At 39.2% G+C, this 17,280-nt stretch overlaps 1 protein-coding gene across 2 annotated transcripts in view; it reads left to right on the forward strand.

Moving 5' to 3' along the window:
* NPAS3 (neuronal PAS domain protein 3) overlaps positions 1 to 17,280 on the forward strand; it is a 628,382-nt gene that overhangs the window by 93,320 nt on the left and 517,782 nt on the right. The gene's annotated exons all lie outside the window — the stretch shown is intronic.

Below are 17,280 nucleotides of genomic sequence, written 5' to 3' on the forward strand. Positions count from 1 at the left end.
TCCAAAATATTACTCGGGGAAGCAGTGAGCAAGATAACAAGTTCATTTGGCTTATTAACAATTTATGCAGTCGTTCCACAACTCAGGGAGAGGTGGAAGGGGAAATAATTATCCCCAAAATATAACGAGATAGCAAAATACCTGCCCTAAAGCTCATGTAAGTGCCATGGGTTGCAGTAATAAAGTTATCGTAGAGCATTTTAGGTATGCTTTTGAAAGGTAGTGTTCCAGTGCTTTGCCATCTTTTGATTTAAAAGAACAATATAAGATAGTAACACAGCCTTGCAACTGGTTCTTTTTTGAAGGAAAAAGCTGATTACAAGAACTTCAGGTGAAAGAAAATCCTGCCTTTCTTTAGATGAACTGAACTTACTGTTAGTTAAAGCATTGTTACCTTATTTTTAGTCTCCTAACTTCTTCCTAAAGGGAACGCCTTTAGAAGTTTCTGAATTTATGTAGCAGAAACACCAAATCCAGCATTAAGATGCTGAAAAGTGCTCCTTTAATATTCATGATACTCCTCAGTTCTTTGCCCCTTCATTTAGATATTTGTAGATAGTAACCCGGTGATCATTTATCCTCCTCTTTTGACACAGGTTTCTCCTTTTCAGCAAGGCAATTTTCCAAGAATTTGAATGCTTCTTGTAGCTGTTTGAAGTCTTCCTAGTTTGACTACTAGTATAGTCCATTATCCCTGTGGTAGTGCTCAGGGATCACAGATATAAACTAGAACCATGTTGTTACATTATGTTGTTTGAAACTGAAAGATTCTCTGTCTCAACATTGGCAGTGATTTATATGATCCTTTCTTATTGCTACTCCATGTTTACTTCCCTGTACATCAAAGGATCTTTTTTGCTGCTCTAGTTGGGGTATTGCACTGTAGGCTAATATTAATTTGGTTATCCACCATCACCCGTATGCCTCTTCTTAAGTTATTATATTGTCTTTGTTTGGAATCTGTGCTCTTAGTTACTAGATAAACAGCTTTGTGCTCAGCTGTGTTAAAACACATCTTAGTCAGGTGAGCCCAGACTGCCATGCAATCTGTAGAACTGACAACTCCCTGGTATTTACCATTTTATTATCTCTTGTGTCATCTGCAAATTTTACTGGGAAGGATTTTATATTTTCTTTCACATCACTGATTTGTTCTCCTGCACAGGTACTCCGTAGGGAATAAAGGGCTCAAGGAGTTCTTTCACTGCACCAGAGTACTTTGGGTAGACTTAATCCGTATTTCAGAGCTGCTGGTCATAATGGCTGGGAGCAGATTAGGGCTGCCGGCACTGATGAGTTGCAACCAAACAGGGGCAGCGAGTCATGAGCACACACTCTTTACTTGCAGCAGTACGAGGTGGCTGCAGCCTTTCTTTAAAGTAATGAGGCTTATTTTTCATAGCAATACTGCTGAAGTACAGAAGACAATTCTCCCTTGAAAATTTGTGTGTTGGTAGTGATGGCTGCTAGTGAATTCCCTCTCTTCTTTTTTTATTTTATTTTTTTTTAAAAAGGCCGTTTCTGGGAACAAAGCAATATTATTTGCAAATGTTTAGCAAATTTAGTGAATGCATTTAGTTAAAAAAAAGGGCAAAAAGGTGGTTTTGGGAAGCCCTGAAATATTTCATTTTAGTTTTCTTCCTAAATGAATTAATTTAAATTCCATTTCCAAATGATGCTTTTATTTAGAACTAAATCTGCTTTTAAAATAACTAGAAGTTTAAAGAATGAAGTCATCATGCATAATGTTTTATTGAAAAATAGTTCAGAGTTTACTAGAAATGAAGCTTCTTGGACAACATTTTGTCCGTCATTTTTCCTCTATCCTCCAAAAAGGATTCATTTGAGCAAACCTCAAAATAGTGCTCTGAAGATTTCTTTTTTCTTAAGTTGACTACGTAGCAGACCTGTGCAGCACTGTACCTTGCTTAAGTTTAAGGCTTACGTTACGTTGTTTAGCAATCTATTAATCATCCCACCTTGCTGTAGGGCTTCACGATACAGAAGTGGCACAACTCATATTTCACGTCCAGATGCTGCAATATCACTAAAATTCTGACTTATCTATGACAAAACTGTTGACTTAATGCTATCATAAAGGAATTTTAGCAGAATCTGTAGTCAGTTTAAAGTATTTATACTGATTTGCTTTCTGTTTAAGACAAATACTGCACTAGTTAAAACATGCAAAGATTTAGCAAAGTCTGCATCACCTCAAACTGGTAAATGGAAAACATGACTCGCATTACATGGTGTAAAATTAATGTTTTGTTACACATTTTTGTCAGGTGTTTATAGTCTTAAAGTTCCATGTTCATATGCACACATGTGTGTGTATATATATGCACATACGTACACACACACTTTTGAAAAGAAATACAATAATTTTAGGGGAAAAGACAATGGAAACATAAACCATAAAGCCATAAGGTGACAATTCTTAATACCTAGAAAGATGACATTAATTAAAACAACCCTGTGGTGTTATGTAAAAATTATTTAAAACAGAAAAGCACCACCCCCCCCCCCCCCCAAAAAAAAAAAGAAAAAAACCCAACAAAATAACAACAAAAACCCCACCCCAAAACCCACAAAACCAAACGAAGAATAAAACACAATACCATATGAATTAAAGAGTATATAATTAGGATTTGCCTTTAATTTCTGGTAAATGGGGAGTAAAGTTCTCATTAATACCAAGCAAAAAATCTGATCAACAAGAAGGAAAGACACAATCTGTCACCCTTCAAAGTTTTCTGCTTGTTGAGCAACAGGAGATTCATGAAAGTAGATACCTTTGCCTGTGGTAGTTGCATTGAACTTTGTCTTATGGTTTCATAAGTGATGTTGGGTCTGTGCCATCTTTGAGATTGCAGACTGTGATGCAGAGTATTTAAGATGCTGTATCATGTACCATTTAATCAGGCTGCACTATTTAGAGTATGTGTTGTGTACTGGGAATAATTTGTGTGTAAAGTCTTTCCAGCTGCATCCATGTAAAAGGTGAAATTCCCCTATCTCTGTACAAAAGTCAGTTAAATGGACTGTGGGGAACAGAGCAGCAGTTGAATGAATTAATTTCATGTACCTGTCCGTAGCTGGCTGTGACACTGCAGTGTGCTTCCTCCACAGCTGACTCACAGCCAGGGCCTGTGTACGTCTTTGTGGAGTTCTTGGGCTGCTGAATTTCTGTGCACTGATCAATTGTCTCCTTGCCTATAATTGTCCTGTATAGTTTTCTGCCCCCTTGCTAAATTCCAGTGTCTCATTTACCTGCCTAGGGCGGTACCTCCTGTAAACCTCGTGTCTGCAGTGCACTTTGCTATCTGTTCTTATTACCTTTGCTATGTCTAAGATTACATGCTATCACAGCTTTAGGAGAGGGAACACTAGCGCTGTCCCCTTCTTCTGCGTATACTTTCACATAAGCTACAGTATGTGCTGCTTCAAGTGGCTGGAGGAGAGGGGCTGTAGTGCATTCCCTCTTTCCCCAGTGAAAAAGCTGTTTCCAAGAGAATTCTTGGCTGGTGATTCTCAGTGATGCACACACAGTCTAGGCAAAGGGAGGCAGCACAAAGATTTTCAAGCTGTAAGAATGGCTTGTGTCACACTGCAGGGTGCAATGAGCAGCCTGTTAATCCCGGGGCTGTCTGGAAGCACCCCAGGGTTGCAGATGTTCCCCATGCTAGGCTGTAGACTAGGCAGTCCATTGCCTGTGTAATCAGTGACCAATACTGATCAATCTGTTGATCATAACTGCTTTGGTAGAGCATGTACTGTTGTTTTATCTAGTAGTATTTTCTTTGCCCTAAAAATGTTGCTGTGCTGTACATTTTGAACTGGTGTTATATGAAAAAGTACATTCATATTTTGCTACCTTGGCAAGTTGAATTGAGAGGTTTTTGTTATTCAGTAGGGACAGAAAGTGATTAAAAGACTTTGAATGAAATACTGAGCTAAGATCAAGAGCAGAATACAAGCCAAGTCTGTAGTATGTTTTGGTACAGCTTGGTCAGTTGGAGGTATTTAATTGGTATAGTATCCCACTTGGACAAAGCTGCATCAGCAGAAACCTCTATAGCAGATACTATTTTACTTGCAAAACTGTTTTTACTGATATTGCTTGTTTTTCTAATAAGTGGCAATTTTCCTGTATGAGTCCAAAGCAGACCTTGGCTGATATAGCTGATTACATGCTTAATGCTTTGCCATAGTGGTGTACCAAGATTGCTCTATTGGTAAAATGCTCCTAATGCAGACCTCATCTGATTTTAGTCATTCACTTTTCTTTATTTCCAAGCTCAACAAAATAGGACTCCTATTGTAGAGTTTGAACCGATGTTAGTTGTTCCTCAACTCTAGTGAATAATCATTAGGATAAAGAGACCCAAGAGCCATACTGCATTTAAAAAATCAATCCTATTTTTCATAATATAATTAAGTTATCTTTCATTTGTGATATTCTTGTGGTAAACTTGAATTAAGTGTGAGAAACGTAATCTTCTGAGTTGCTCACATGCTTCACTTTTGGTCTTCATAGAATCCTGCTGATGGTGTCATTTGCCTGATTAATTGTGACAGTGCTATCCATACTAAATCCCACGCGGTTGAGCTCTTTTGCCTTGAAATCAAATGATATAAATGGAAACTTTCCAAAAGTATTCTGAGCTTTTTTACCCCCTCAAAAATCTCTCAGCCAAAACTGAAGTGAAAGGCCTGGTGATCATAACCTGGTCAGGCACAATGTCTTGCTGTGTGCTTTGGGCAACACCTAGATCTTATGCCTAAAAGAGCATGTTAAGATTGTTATAGCAGGAGGCCTTCTTGCGTCCAGGGGTAGCAGCATGCTTTTGGAATCGCTGCATGGCTGCTTGATTACTGGTGATGGTTATGTTACATGCTGGACCCAGCGTGACAGAGAGAGGTGGTTCTGATTCATATCACTCTGGGGAGCATCAGGCATTATCCAGACCAGGCATCAGTGCCAATGGTAATTGTGGCATTGAAATTGCTAGAAAAGGCATGGAATCAGATAGCCATTCAGTAGTACTCTCTTACAGATGATTATGAAGTTCACAGCTGGTAGATTAATATTTTATGGGAGCACAATACTGTGTAACAGGCAAAATCTGTTAAGTTTACTAAACAAGTTAAGGCAACTTCATTAGAGAGGGTTTATCCATTGTTGATGTAGGCTTATTTTTAGCCTCCTTTCCTCCCTAAGTGTACTTGCAATTTATAAACAGATCTTTTGCGAGATCTCAAAGGAAGAGTAAATCAACCGCTCCAGGCCTAGGTTGTCTCATGGAGGTTAAACTGAAATATAATTATTGACATTGTCACTAAATGGAATGAAATACATTCCAGGATGTCAAAAGTTACATTAATTTGTCTGACTCTCATACACTCCAAATTTTTTAATTTTACTTGCTTAGATACTTTGCATTGCTGCAGCAATGTCTACTTCAAGCATAAAAATAGTCCCAGCAGTGAACTAGACATCTCCTTAGTTTACACCATGCATCATCTATTTTAGGTTGAAAATGACAAATAGATCATCTGCCTTAATTTGAGGGAGACTCTGCTCTTAGAATCTTTTAAGAATTCGTAAGAAAGATGAATAAATGTCACGTTTTACAGATGTTCAGATCACTTTTATATGGGAATTGGCTGACCCTTCAGTGCATTGGCTTTTATAAGGATAAGTTCCCTTTTCCTCAGCAACAGTTTAAGGCAGTGGAGTCGTCCTCTGACTTCCAGGCTTGTAGAGCCTCCTCACCTGGGCACTTTTTAAAGGATAGTTAGCACTGGCCGTGCAGCTCTTGCAAGCATCTAAGTACAAGGACTTGGTGGCATGGCAGCAATATGCTCATGGTGGCAAGTGCAAGGTTTTTTTGTTTTTACTTGCTACTGGAGAACACCACAGTCCTGATGCATGTGGTCTTGCTCCTGGCTGCCTATGAACACTCTTTATCCACATGCTGTGAAGATGTTTGCAATAAGCTGGAGTGTAGCAGAAAATGCTATTCAATGTCAGGCTCTGCAAAGGGGAAGTAGGGCTTTACAAGGGCTCCTCTGCTCTAGCAGTTGCTGCTCTGCATGTTACAAGTGTGTTTACTGCAAAGGCATGGTGTAAGGCTTATCTGTTTACAGATATATATTTAGTAGAGGTGATTTAGTAAAATATATTAAAATTTATTTGGTGTGTACTTCTTCTAATTTTTGTATACTGTTTTAACTTCTTCCGTGTGCTTACCTAAGACTAGGTAGTAAATCTCAAAGTAAAAAAAAAATAAGTGCTTACTGATGGTCATCGTACCTCTCCTGTTTGTAGCCACAGCACCGTATTTATGGCTTTGCAGGCAGGCTTGCTTTGACTCTCATGCGTAGATATTTCTGCATGATAGATAATTAAATTCGGTTTGGATGACCAAATCCAATGTATGCAAATATCAGCCCTTTTATTGTTGTTTTTAAGCAAAATTTTACATCTGCATTAGAATGAAAAACATAGTTTGAGTTGATATGGGTGTTGCATATTGCATAAAGGCAGCAAGATGACATCAGGAACAGAAAATTATTATATTTTAGGCCAAACGCGGTAGTAACTATAAACAGGAAATTACTGTGTTTTCCCCCCTTCGTGCTTATGTTTTGATACTGAAATTCTCCCCACCCTCTAACCCATATTCCTATTTATTCATTGCTATCCCCATAGCTCTCTCTGTCACTGCTTGTGCTCTCTCTTCCTTAACCTCCAGCCCTAGAAAGACGGGTACATTGTTCATTTTGGCAGGCACACCAGCACTCTCTAGAGCTGTTGGGAGCACTTGGGTAGGTAGATCAGTGTCTGATACTGGGTTTAATGTTCCCATCACTTCCAACGATGTTTCCCCTGGCTTAAGGCTTGTGTTTAGGAGACCACAGTATGCATTCCAGATGGCACTGCAAACAGCATCTGCCAGGGAAAAACAGGTAAATATAATGAAGCAGGGAGGTAATTGGGGAACTGTACTGCGTAATTTGATTATGGTCTCACATGCAAGGGACTCAAAAAATAGTAGTTAAAACATAAATACTAGTGTTACAATGTTTATTATATGGTAGTAAACAACACACTCAACAAAAATGAAAATTTAGGTCAGAGCTGCAATTTGCCACACTGGTGAAGAAAAATGTTGTGGTAGAATGAACTATCATGCTATTGCTTACAGATTTTTTTTTTGGTATGTGGCTTTTTCAATGATGTATTTGAAAGCAGATTTGGAATATGAAAATCATGCTGGTTTTTATCCTCATTTTAGTCAGATAAAAAAACCTTTGATTTGTATACATACAAGAGAATTTTCTAAAAATCTTCTGCTATGTTACATCAGTTTTTATAAGTGCACAGGGTGTGTGTTTTCTTTTTTTCCTCTAAGCCTTTTTCTTTTTTCTAACTCCCTTGCTCATGTCCCTACCTTCTTTCAAGAACTGTTAAGAAGAAAGTCTGAATAGCTTGAATAATTTTTTTGTCATTTGAAGTCTTCTATGTTCTTAAAACCCAACAAACTACTTTCTGGCTCACTAGCATTTCTTGAAAACAAAAAGTGGCTTGACAAACATTCTATTTTCTTCTGAAGCACTAGTCACACTTCGGGCTTTCAGTTACTACCATAGTAATCAGGTGGCTTTTTCCAGATTGTCAGAGGAAGATTGGACTTAATATGAATTCAGTAAGATACACCTTCCTTGAAGATGCATGGTTCTTTATTAGTAGCTGCTATTACTTTAGCTGTTTCAGTTGCCATAAGACTGATCCTGTCTAATTGGAACAGCAGCATTTTACATCTACTGTAGACTTTGTTTTCTTAGCTATATGTCATAACACAGTGTAAAATAAGTCTATATAAAATATCTATAGCATATGGATCAAAGAATATTTATGATGTGGAAGGAAGTTCACTGATTGTAACTTAGAAATTCAGTGTAAATACCTAGTTATTTAGGATGATTACCCTCTGGATATGTGGCTTGTATGCAGGGGTGGATCACCATATGAGTCTGTAGCTTGCCCTATGTAGCTAATTACATCTTCAGACAGGTATGAGTATGGTTGTCACACCAGTGTGTGCATATTTATATATGTATATATATTTTCAGGGACACGCAATCAGGTACAACAGGAAAGTGAAATCATTCCCATTTGATTCAAAGCCTGTCTATAGGAAGAGTGCTTAGAGCAGTAGAAAAAAGAGCATGTGATAACTCCAGGTCTTTAAAACTGTAGAGCCAGAGATACTCAACCACTGGACTTGGATGTGGGAGGGATGAATGGATAATGTGCTTACTGAGAGAAATTAAACTTGTGCAAGGTGCAGGAGCAGGGTCCCTGGTTAGCTGAAAGTCAGCTGAGGCAGAAGAAATGCGGCCAAAAGGAATAGCACAGGTAGATGCTGACTGCTGCGATGGTGACGGGAGAGAGGCAGATGCAGAGAGATGAGCCCTGCAGTCCTCAGACGGCACTGCTCAGAGCCAAAATAATTCTCACGGGTGATGGGGAAACCAGAGAGCTGTTTTGTCTAAAGCTTTGTCTGCTAGTGAAAGTAAAGGGTACTTGTTTTTGGAACCCACGGAAAATTCTGTATATCTTTTGCTTCAACTTCTACATATGCTGGAAGGGATGAGCTCAAAAACACAGGGGTTGGAGCTCTTTGCTTCTGCTCATGATGGCTGGAGAACAAGGCCAGCATGGTCTTGCAGGAATAAAGTAGGTGGTTGCAAAGGGGGAACCAGGAAAGCCCACGCCTAGTCATTGTACCAGCTAAATCACAAAAGACAGTGGTACAGTTTTCTCCGGCTACAGAACGCTTAAAAGCTTGTGGATGTAGTGAAACCCAAACACAACAGCCAGATGAGTGGAAAGGGGTCTTCCACGGCTGCTATGGTGTCATGCATAAATGGGGAAGATCTGTTGTGTGCCAGCTTACCATTTAGATTTTACAGATGGGTCAGATACACTGAATGTGTGCTGACTGCAGCTGTATCATTTCTGGAAAAGAAAAGAAGGCCTTTGAGTTCCATATCCATCCAGAAATGCATATAGAGACATTAAACTGCTCTGTGCAAGTGGCTAATTGCATTATTAGTTGCAGAGTCAATCAGGACACAGCAGACAAACGCATAGTTAAAACACTTCAGTGTCCTTTCCATAATCAGAAGTGAAACACTCTGTTTTGTGACTTCTCTGGGTTTTGGGAATTTTTGCTATGGAGCTTTTCTGGGGTTCTTTTGGATGAAGAAAGGTTTCCTCATTGTGTAGTGCAGTTTTCTTCCTTCCCTGGGCAGCAAAAATGTAGGCGTCTGGCAAAAACGTTCAAATCTGACCCAAGACTGCCACTTGTTGTTAAACACTGATCTTCCCTATGTTTACTGCTGAGTGCTTGTGGCTACTTTTTGGTTAGTTATATCAGGAATTTGGTAAAAATCCATTGTCTGGTTAGGGGCTAGAATCAAATAATGATCTTTTAAAAACAGAAATTTTTTACTTAAAAACTGGAATCTCAGAGACAGACAAGGAAAACAGCTTTTTGTGACTTCAGAAGTGGGGTCCCAGATATTCCAGTACACTAGAAGATGTAGAGGGTTTTCAGATCTAGAAGGTGGACTTACTGCTTTTCCACTGAAACATTTTAGGAAACCTGTCTTTATCTATTTTGTGTTTCTAGACTTTCATTTTAATGTCATGCCTATTATTGGATCATTACTGTTCTTTTATTCTTTTGTCTCAGGAATGTGTCCTGAACATGCTTTTATCTCTCCTTATTATTGCTTGTAAACCTCATACTACTTTACCACTGTGGCACAGCTAATGCTCTTTTCCCTTGCTTAAGCCTACCGCAGTCTCTCTGGTCCTGCTGTCAATCACCAGCTGGATGCTGAGACAAATTTTTTATAGCAGCTTCTGTCAGTAAAGAGAAAATATTTTGAAAAATACAGTCTAAAAGTGAATGTCAGCCTGCTGAGTGGCCTGGTTAAACAGGAGAATTGCCTCTGCCAAGTTTTTGTTGTTCAGCTCTCTTCTTAATTTAAAAAAAGTGGTTTGGGGTCTAGCCCAAATAATAAACAAAATAAGACTTTCTTGGCAAGGAGTCATAACTGACGAGCTTACTAAAGTTCTTAAGCATCTTCATGACCATTTGTCTCCACCTTTCCGGTCCCTGTAATGTGGAAGTTTTCAGTCTGTTCTGGGCGACACGCAGAGGAGTAGCAAAGAACCCATAAACTCCAGTAGCTCTGTCGGACCCCCTGTAGTCCCATGTTTTGTTTTCTTTTTCAGCCAAAGCTAAATGACTGTAAAAGTGTATTATTTCTGAGGTTCAAAATCCTACAACAAGCAATACTCTGTCTTTGCAGGAAGTATTCCAAAAGAGATTCTGGATGTCCCGAACAATTGTACTTAATCTTTATGACCAGGGCAAAACACACTTGAAAGATTTAGGTAGGCAAGAAGCCGAATACTTTTTTAAAACCACTTTGAAAAAGGATGATGGAAGTACACGGCATAATGCATAGTAAATCTTGTATTAGAAAGCTGGAAACCCCTTGTTGAGAAGTCGCATTGGTCTCTCGAGCCAGAGAATATTGCTGTCCTACAGATATATTGTTGGAAGCTGCATTGAGAAGTGCAGCCTACTTGTTAGTTGATAAATAGAGATTAGAATCATCTACTAGGCTATTTTATGGTGCTTGTTAACAATATTTACCTTCCTAAATTGATTCAGTATAATCCTCGCTATGGCTTTACCTCATTTCTGGAAGACATACACATAATGTGATACTTATATGAAGTCTTGCATGTCACTGAAAACCTGCTGTATTTCCTTAGTTGAATTGTGCGGCAGGATTATATTAACATAGATTTTGGAATATTTGAGCTCCCATAGGGTATGGTGTGCAGTTGATATGACATGACTTGCCTTCAACAGTTGTTTTAACAAGATATCCTTCATATAAAATATACCAGGCTGAAAGGCATAACTGAGTGAGTTTATTAAGAAACACTGTTGGCAAAATTCTTCACTTTCATCTTTATCTGATTAATTCAAGGCTGAATGTTACAGAGAAAGTATTTTTAACCTAGCATCATATTTGGTATGTTTTATTAAAAAAACCAACCAAACAAACAAAAAACCCCAAACAAAACAAAACCCCCCACCTCCCCCAAAAAAACCCTTTTATGTTACTTAGTACAAACCCATTTTTAATAACTCATTAAACTCACTGCAAATGTATGTACATTTACTCTAGTTGAAACCCATACTGCTTAAAATATCTTCTCATCATAAAAACTGCTTTAATAATACATTAATTAACACTTCTGTAATACTTGGCATATTTAACACACAAGATAATTTACAGTTCCAAATATTTTAAACTGTATATTAAAAAGACTAGCATTAGTGAACAGAAAATACACTGTATGTGAATATAGCATTAAATGCTAAACACATAATTTACATGTAGATCAGTCTTTATTAAAAATAGATATACTTTAATGTCTTGATAATACTGCTAATGTTGTTTGAATTACTACTAAATTTTTTCAAAATCCTGCTGATGGTTTATTCTTTTTATAATTACCATTCAGAGATGTAATATCTAATAATACCAATAATTAAGTTTTGGATTATATAAACAATTAATTTCAGATTTTATGGCAAAATATTGTATTTTAAGTTTTATCTGTTTCTCCTTGCACAGGGCCTTTTATATGGCCTGGAAAATATTCAGCCAAATTAATATCTGAAAATTCATATCTATATACTTGCATCAAAAGGCTTTGACCATGCACTTGAGAACAGATTTCAGATACACGCAGATTTTTACGGTCTCTTGACTTTATGCTGCAGGGAAAAGCTTACTACATGAGGTTACTAAATGGCTTGGGGGTTTGGTAATGGGATGTGGAGACCTTCACCTTAGGTCACTGGTTTGAATGTAGCCCAGGTGGGTGGAAACTAAAACCCATTATCATCTGATGGCTCCTAGATGGCCTGTATGAAATGAGTTGGTAGTCCCAGGCAACTTCCTAGTAGAAAGATGTCAATATTGCAGAATCATTATCACAGTCTTCTTAGATTGGGACCCTTGCAGAAAAATCATTGGCTGGAGTGGGTTTGGGCACTGAATTCCCCTCTGTACTTAAAGCGGTTTGTTTAGGACAGACAATAAGCATAACTGTATAACAAACTAGAGAAACCATTGGCACTTGTTAGGCCAGATCTGGATTGAAAATACACTTCCAGAACCATTTAGCGATGTTTGGCTCCCACTATCATTGCATACCAGGTACTTCAGAGAAATGCTGCATGGGCAAGGACGCAGTAAGGATTGGGATATACATATCATAGAATGGTTTGGGTTGGAAGGGATCTTGAAAATCATCTAGTTCCAATCGCCCTGCCATAGGCAGGGACACCTTCCACTAGACCAGGTTGCTCAAGGCCCTGTCCAACCTGGCCTTGAACACTTCCAAAAATGGGACATCCACAATTTTTTCTCTGGGCAACCTGTTCCAGTGCCTCACCACCCTCAGAGTGAAGAATTTCTTCCTTACATCTAATCTAAATATATACCGCCTTTCAGTTGGAAGCCATTAGCCCTTGTCCTATCGCTACATGTCCCTGTAGAAAGTCCCTGTCCAGCTTTCTTGTAGGCCCCCTTCAAGTAGTGGACAGCTGCTGTAAGATCTCCCTGGAGCCTTCTCTTCTCCAGGCTGAACAACCCCAACTCTCTCAGCCTGTCTTCATCAGAGAGGTGCTCCAGGCCTCGGATCATTTTTGTGGCCCTTCTCCGGACTAACGGGTCCACATCCGCCTTCTGCTGGGGGCCCCAGAGCTGAAGGCAGTACTCCAGGTGTGGTCTTACGAGAGCAGAGGAGCAGGATCACCTCCCTTGACCTGCCGGTCATGCTTCTTTTGATGCAGCACAGGATATACAGCTGGCTTTCTGGGCTGTAGGCACACATCATTGGTCTCCTCAAGCAACACCCCAAGTGCTCCTCAGGGGTGCTCTCAATGCATTTTCTATCCAGCCTATATTGATACCAGGGGTTGCCCTGACCCATGTGCAGGCCCTTGCATTTGGCCTTGTTGAACTTCATGAGGTCTGCGTGGGCCCAGCTCTTAAGAGTGTCAAAGTGCCTCTGGATGGCATTCCTCCCCGCCAGTGTGTTGACCGTAACACACAGCTTGGTGTTGTCGGCAAACTTGCTGAGGGTGCGCTCAATCCCACTGTCCATGTTGCTGACAAAGACGCCGGCGTCCTGGTGTTTTTGCCTGGCTTCCTCTTTGCTGGGATGCATTGCTCCTGTGCTTGGAGGAGGTGAATCTTAGCCAGCTTTCTAGGGCCCCTCTTCCTTCCAGGGCTTTGTCCCATGGTACTCAATGAAGCAGATCGGTGAGGAGGCCAAAGTCTGCTCTCCGGAAGGCCAGGGTAGCGAGCTTGCTGTGCGCCCCCTGCGGTGCCTCAAGGATCTCGAACTCCTCCATTTTGTGGTCACTGCAAGTGCAGCCGTGGCTGCCCTTGAGCTTCACATTCCTCACTGGCCCTTCCTTTGTGGTGAGAACAAGGTCCGGCATAGCACCTGTCGTTGCTGGCTCCTCTGTCACTTGGAGAAGGAAGTTATCATCAAGGCATTCCAGGAACCTCCCGGATTGCTTATGCCCTGCTGTGTTGTCCTTCCAACAGACATTGGGGTGGTTGAAGTTCCCCATGAGGACCGGGGCTTGTGGAGGTGAGGCTGCTCCTATCTGTCTGTAGAGGGCCTCATCAGCTTGGTGTTCCTGGATGGGCCTGTGCGTAGCAGACCCCCAGTCTAATGTCACCTGTCCCTGCCCTCCCTTTCACCCTGACCCGTAAGCCCTTGGTTGGCTCCGCATCCATCCCCAGGCAGATGGTCGTTGACATAGATGCTGATGCTCCCTCCTTGTCTCTCCTGCCTGTCCTTCTTAAAGAGCCTGTATCCTTCCATTCCAGCACTCCAGTCATAGGAGCCATTCCACCACGTCTCCTTGATGACAATACTGTCATAGTCCTGCAGGTGTGCAGATGTCTCTAACTCCTTACAGTCATTTGAAGAGCCAGCTGATGGGTTTACTACCATAAACTACTGTTACTACTATGCACCACCCCCACCCACCAAAAAAACCCAACCGAAACCAAAAACCCACCCCTCATTCTTCCTCTTTTATACATGGTCCAAGGGCCACAACATTAATGAGAAAGACCATGTTCCTATCAGGTGATGGATACCTCCTGCCACACTCTCATCCACTGGTTGTAAGTAACATCATCAGTCAGAGATATTTCATTGTAGAATAGTCACGGGGGCAGAGTGGCTCGGGTATTTCAGCAGTTACACTGAAAACCACTTCACTTCCTGCACTTCTTGTGTACTAGTGCTCACTGGTGCTTGGGGTGGAATTACTTTAGAACAGAGACAGAATCATGTGTAATGTTTCTCATAAATTTCAAGCAGATAGTTATTTATTTTTAAAATACAGTAACCACTTCTTAGGTAAGCTGAACAGTGAATTAACTTATATTGATGTGCTGGGCAACTTTCTGCTGGATGTGTTAAATTTTGTGTTTCTAAATATATAAATATAAAGGGTTTATAGTTGGTATCTCAAGAGCCTGTATAACTTAGCATATTCTGTACTGGATCCTCCCTAACAAACAAATCAGATGCATAACGTTAAGCTGCCTGAATACCCTCACTTCCTCAAGTGTTGTGTGAGAGTTTATGGATATTTAGTTATTTGACTTTTCTCTATTTGTTAAGCTAGTAAAGCATGCTTCTTTGCAGTGAACACTGTTTACAAAATTGCTGGAGGATGTTATTTTCCTCTTCAGAATAGTTAAGAAAAAAAAAGTTCTAAGTGGAGTATATATTACTGTTTTAGAAGAACATTCGCCTATTATATCTGCATCTATTTTGAGATCAATAAGTACAAAAGTTTTCGTAAAAGCATCCACAAAGCTTGTGTATTTTGCAATGTAAGATGCTAACCAATTTGAATGTTCTGTTAAAACATTATGATACACAAAATTACAGGAGGCTTGAACTGAATATTATCTTTTCAACACTAATCAGGGGGAAATGGATTAATTTGTTATACAGCAATCTTTATTAGCTGAATTCCTAAATAATGGCATATTTAATCAGAGGTAGCTTGATAGATAGTCATATGGTTTTTATTAGGGTGGGGTTTTTTTTGTGAAATAAAACCAGTTATATCTGACAAAAGGAACTCACGTAGTTTTTCATATGATCTCTTAATTCCGAGTTACATGTTTGTGCATGTTTATCGCTGTGGCTTTGTTTCTTGCCATGGGTAGCTACAATCTGTGGTTAACAGAAATCTTTCCATCAATTTGCATTTTCCTACCATGTCTTTTCAAAGCACCTAAACCTAGTACTGTAACTATGGATGATGATGTAGGGACTGCAGGAGTTAGACGAGTCACCGTAGAGGTTTGCAACTTCTTTTAATTTGCTAATCCATGCATGGAACAACATTTCCAGCATTACCCAGAGATTAAGCCCTAGGGCCAAGGGCAGGGCCTCAATTTTAGTTTGCTAGTGATAGGCATACCGTGGTTAGAACTAGGTCTCTGCTGTGGACAATACCAAGCCTTTTCAATTTAAATTTCAATAACAGTAGCAAAATATTATAAAATGGAGAACATTAATTTAAAAAAAAAAAATCAAAACAAAAAAACCAAACCGTCCTGTCTTTGCATTCAGTCACTCCCCTGAATAAAGTATATGCTGTAATATTAGAGACCAAAAAGTTGTTATATTTTTCAAAAATGGAAATAAATATGAATACAGTATGTTAATTTTATGCAACATATTTATTTCTGAGGGTGTGATTATTAACGAGCAAAGAACAAAAAAGATAATGATTTTTTGTGTAGATCATTGCATTAACGTTTAGCAATGTAATAAGTACTGCACTTCAGTACAAATTTTTTAATAGATTTTTGTTTACTCTGGTGATTAACTGGTAATTCGTTCACAGTAAGTTGGCTGTTTTTAATGTAGTTCACAGGAATGGTAATCGCTTTACTTGTTGATAGTAACTTTATGAGAGTGGAAAGATTTTTTTGGAGCCGTAGCTTCAAAATGTGACAATATTTTATTTAATTGACACTAGTTTATAATAATATATCACAAAACCTCTTAAAATTAGAGAAAACATGTCTGGTAGCATTCAGATTTTTATTAATTACTTTCTATTTTAAATATATATTTTCAAAGGAATATGTATATGCACACATATTTTTCTGAATTCAGAACTTTCAGAAGGAACTCTTCACTTGCATTAATTTCTATGAGCTGGAAGCAGTACATCGCTCAGTCAGAGTAAATAAAAAAAAAAAGAGCCATCTGTAATCACTGCCTTTAGTATTTATTGGAATAACATATGTTATGTGGTCATCTATTACTGCTGTATGTATTATGAATGTAATTGTGCAGTTAATTTCTCTCCTGTTAAATTCCCTTCAATGCAAATTTTCAAGAGGGTAGCAAAAATATTATAATGCACTTAAACAAAAGGAAGCTTTAGTAGTATCTGCTTAACTAATAGGAAAGTCAAATCGAAGATCAGATTAATGAGTCTCAGAAATCTTGAATATTTCCTATGCTGCATCCCAGGACAGGAGAACCAAAGGAGGAACATATTTTCTGCCATACTAAAGTGATGCGTCTCTTTAAGAAGGTGGCCCTAGTCCTGCATGTTACATATACCTGTGACTCCCGTTACCTTTGCTGTGAGTATTGTACATAGAAAGTTTGCAGAATCTGCCAGAATGTAGACTTTGTATTAGAGTTACATAGGCATAACTCCTGGAGCTAGGTAGAGGAGGTAGCTATGGGATACCTTTGCTGTATCTCTCTCCTTTGTGGAGTTTTTCCTTTCATATAGGTGCTTCTGTTATACTTGTTCCCCTCCTAAGAGTGTATTTGGTTTCTTTCTGTCCTTTGAGTTTGGGAACAATGACTGCAGATTTCCTTGTGGACATCATTTAACTTTTTGCGGATTGTTGTCCTTACTAGGTAGTGAACTGGTAGAGGCTCATGACAAATGGTACCATGGCTCCAAACTACATAGCATCGCTGCTTAGCCATTAGTACATTGAGGAATGGCAGTTCAGAAAGGGTGTCCTGGAAGCTGTAAATCTCAATCCTTTCTCTACTCAGATTATTTCTTAGAGAATATAGTTCCC

This window comes from Phalacrocorax carbo, chromosome 9 (assembly GCF_963921805.1).
Source record: "Phalacrocorax carbo chromosome 9, bPhaCar2.1, whole genome shotgun sequence".
Taxonomy (NCBI): Eukaryota; Metazoa; Chordata; class Aves; order Suliformes; family Phalacrocoracidae; genus Phalacrocorax; species Phalacrocorax carbo.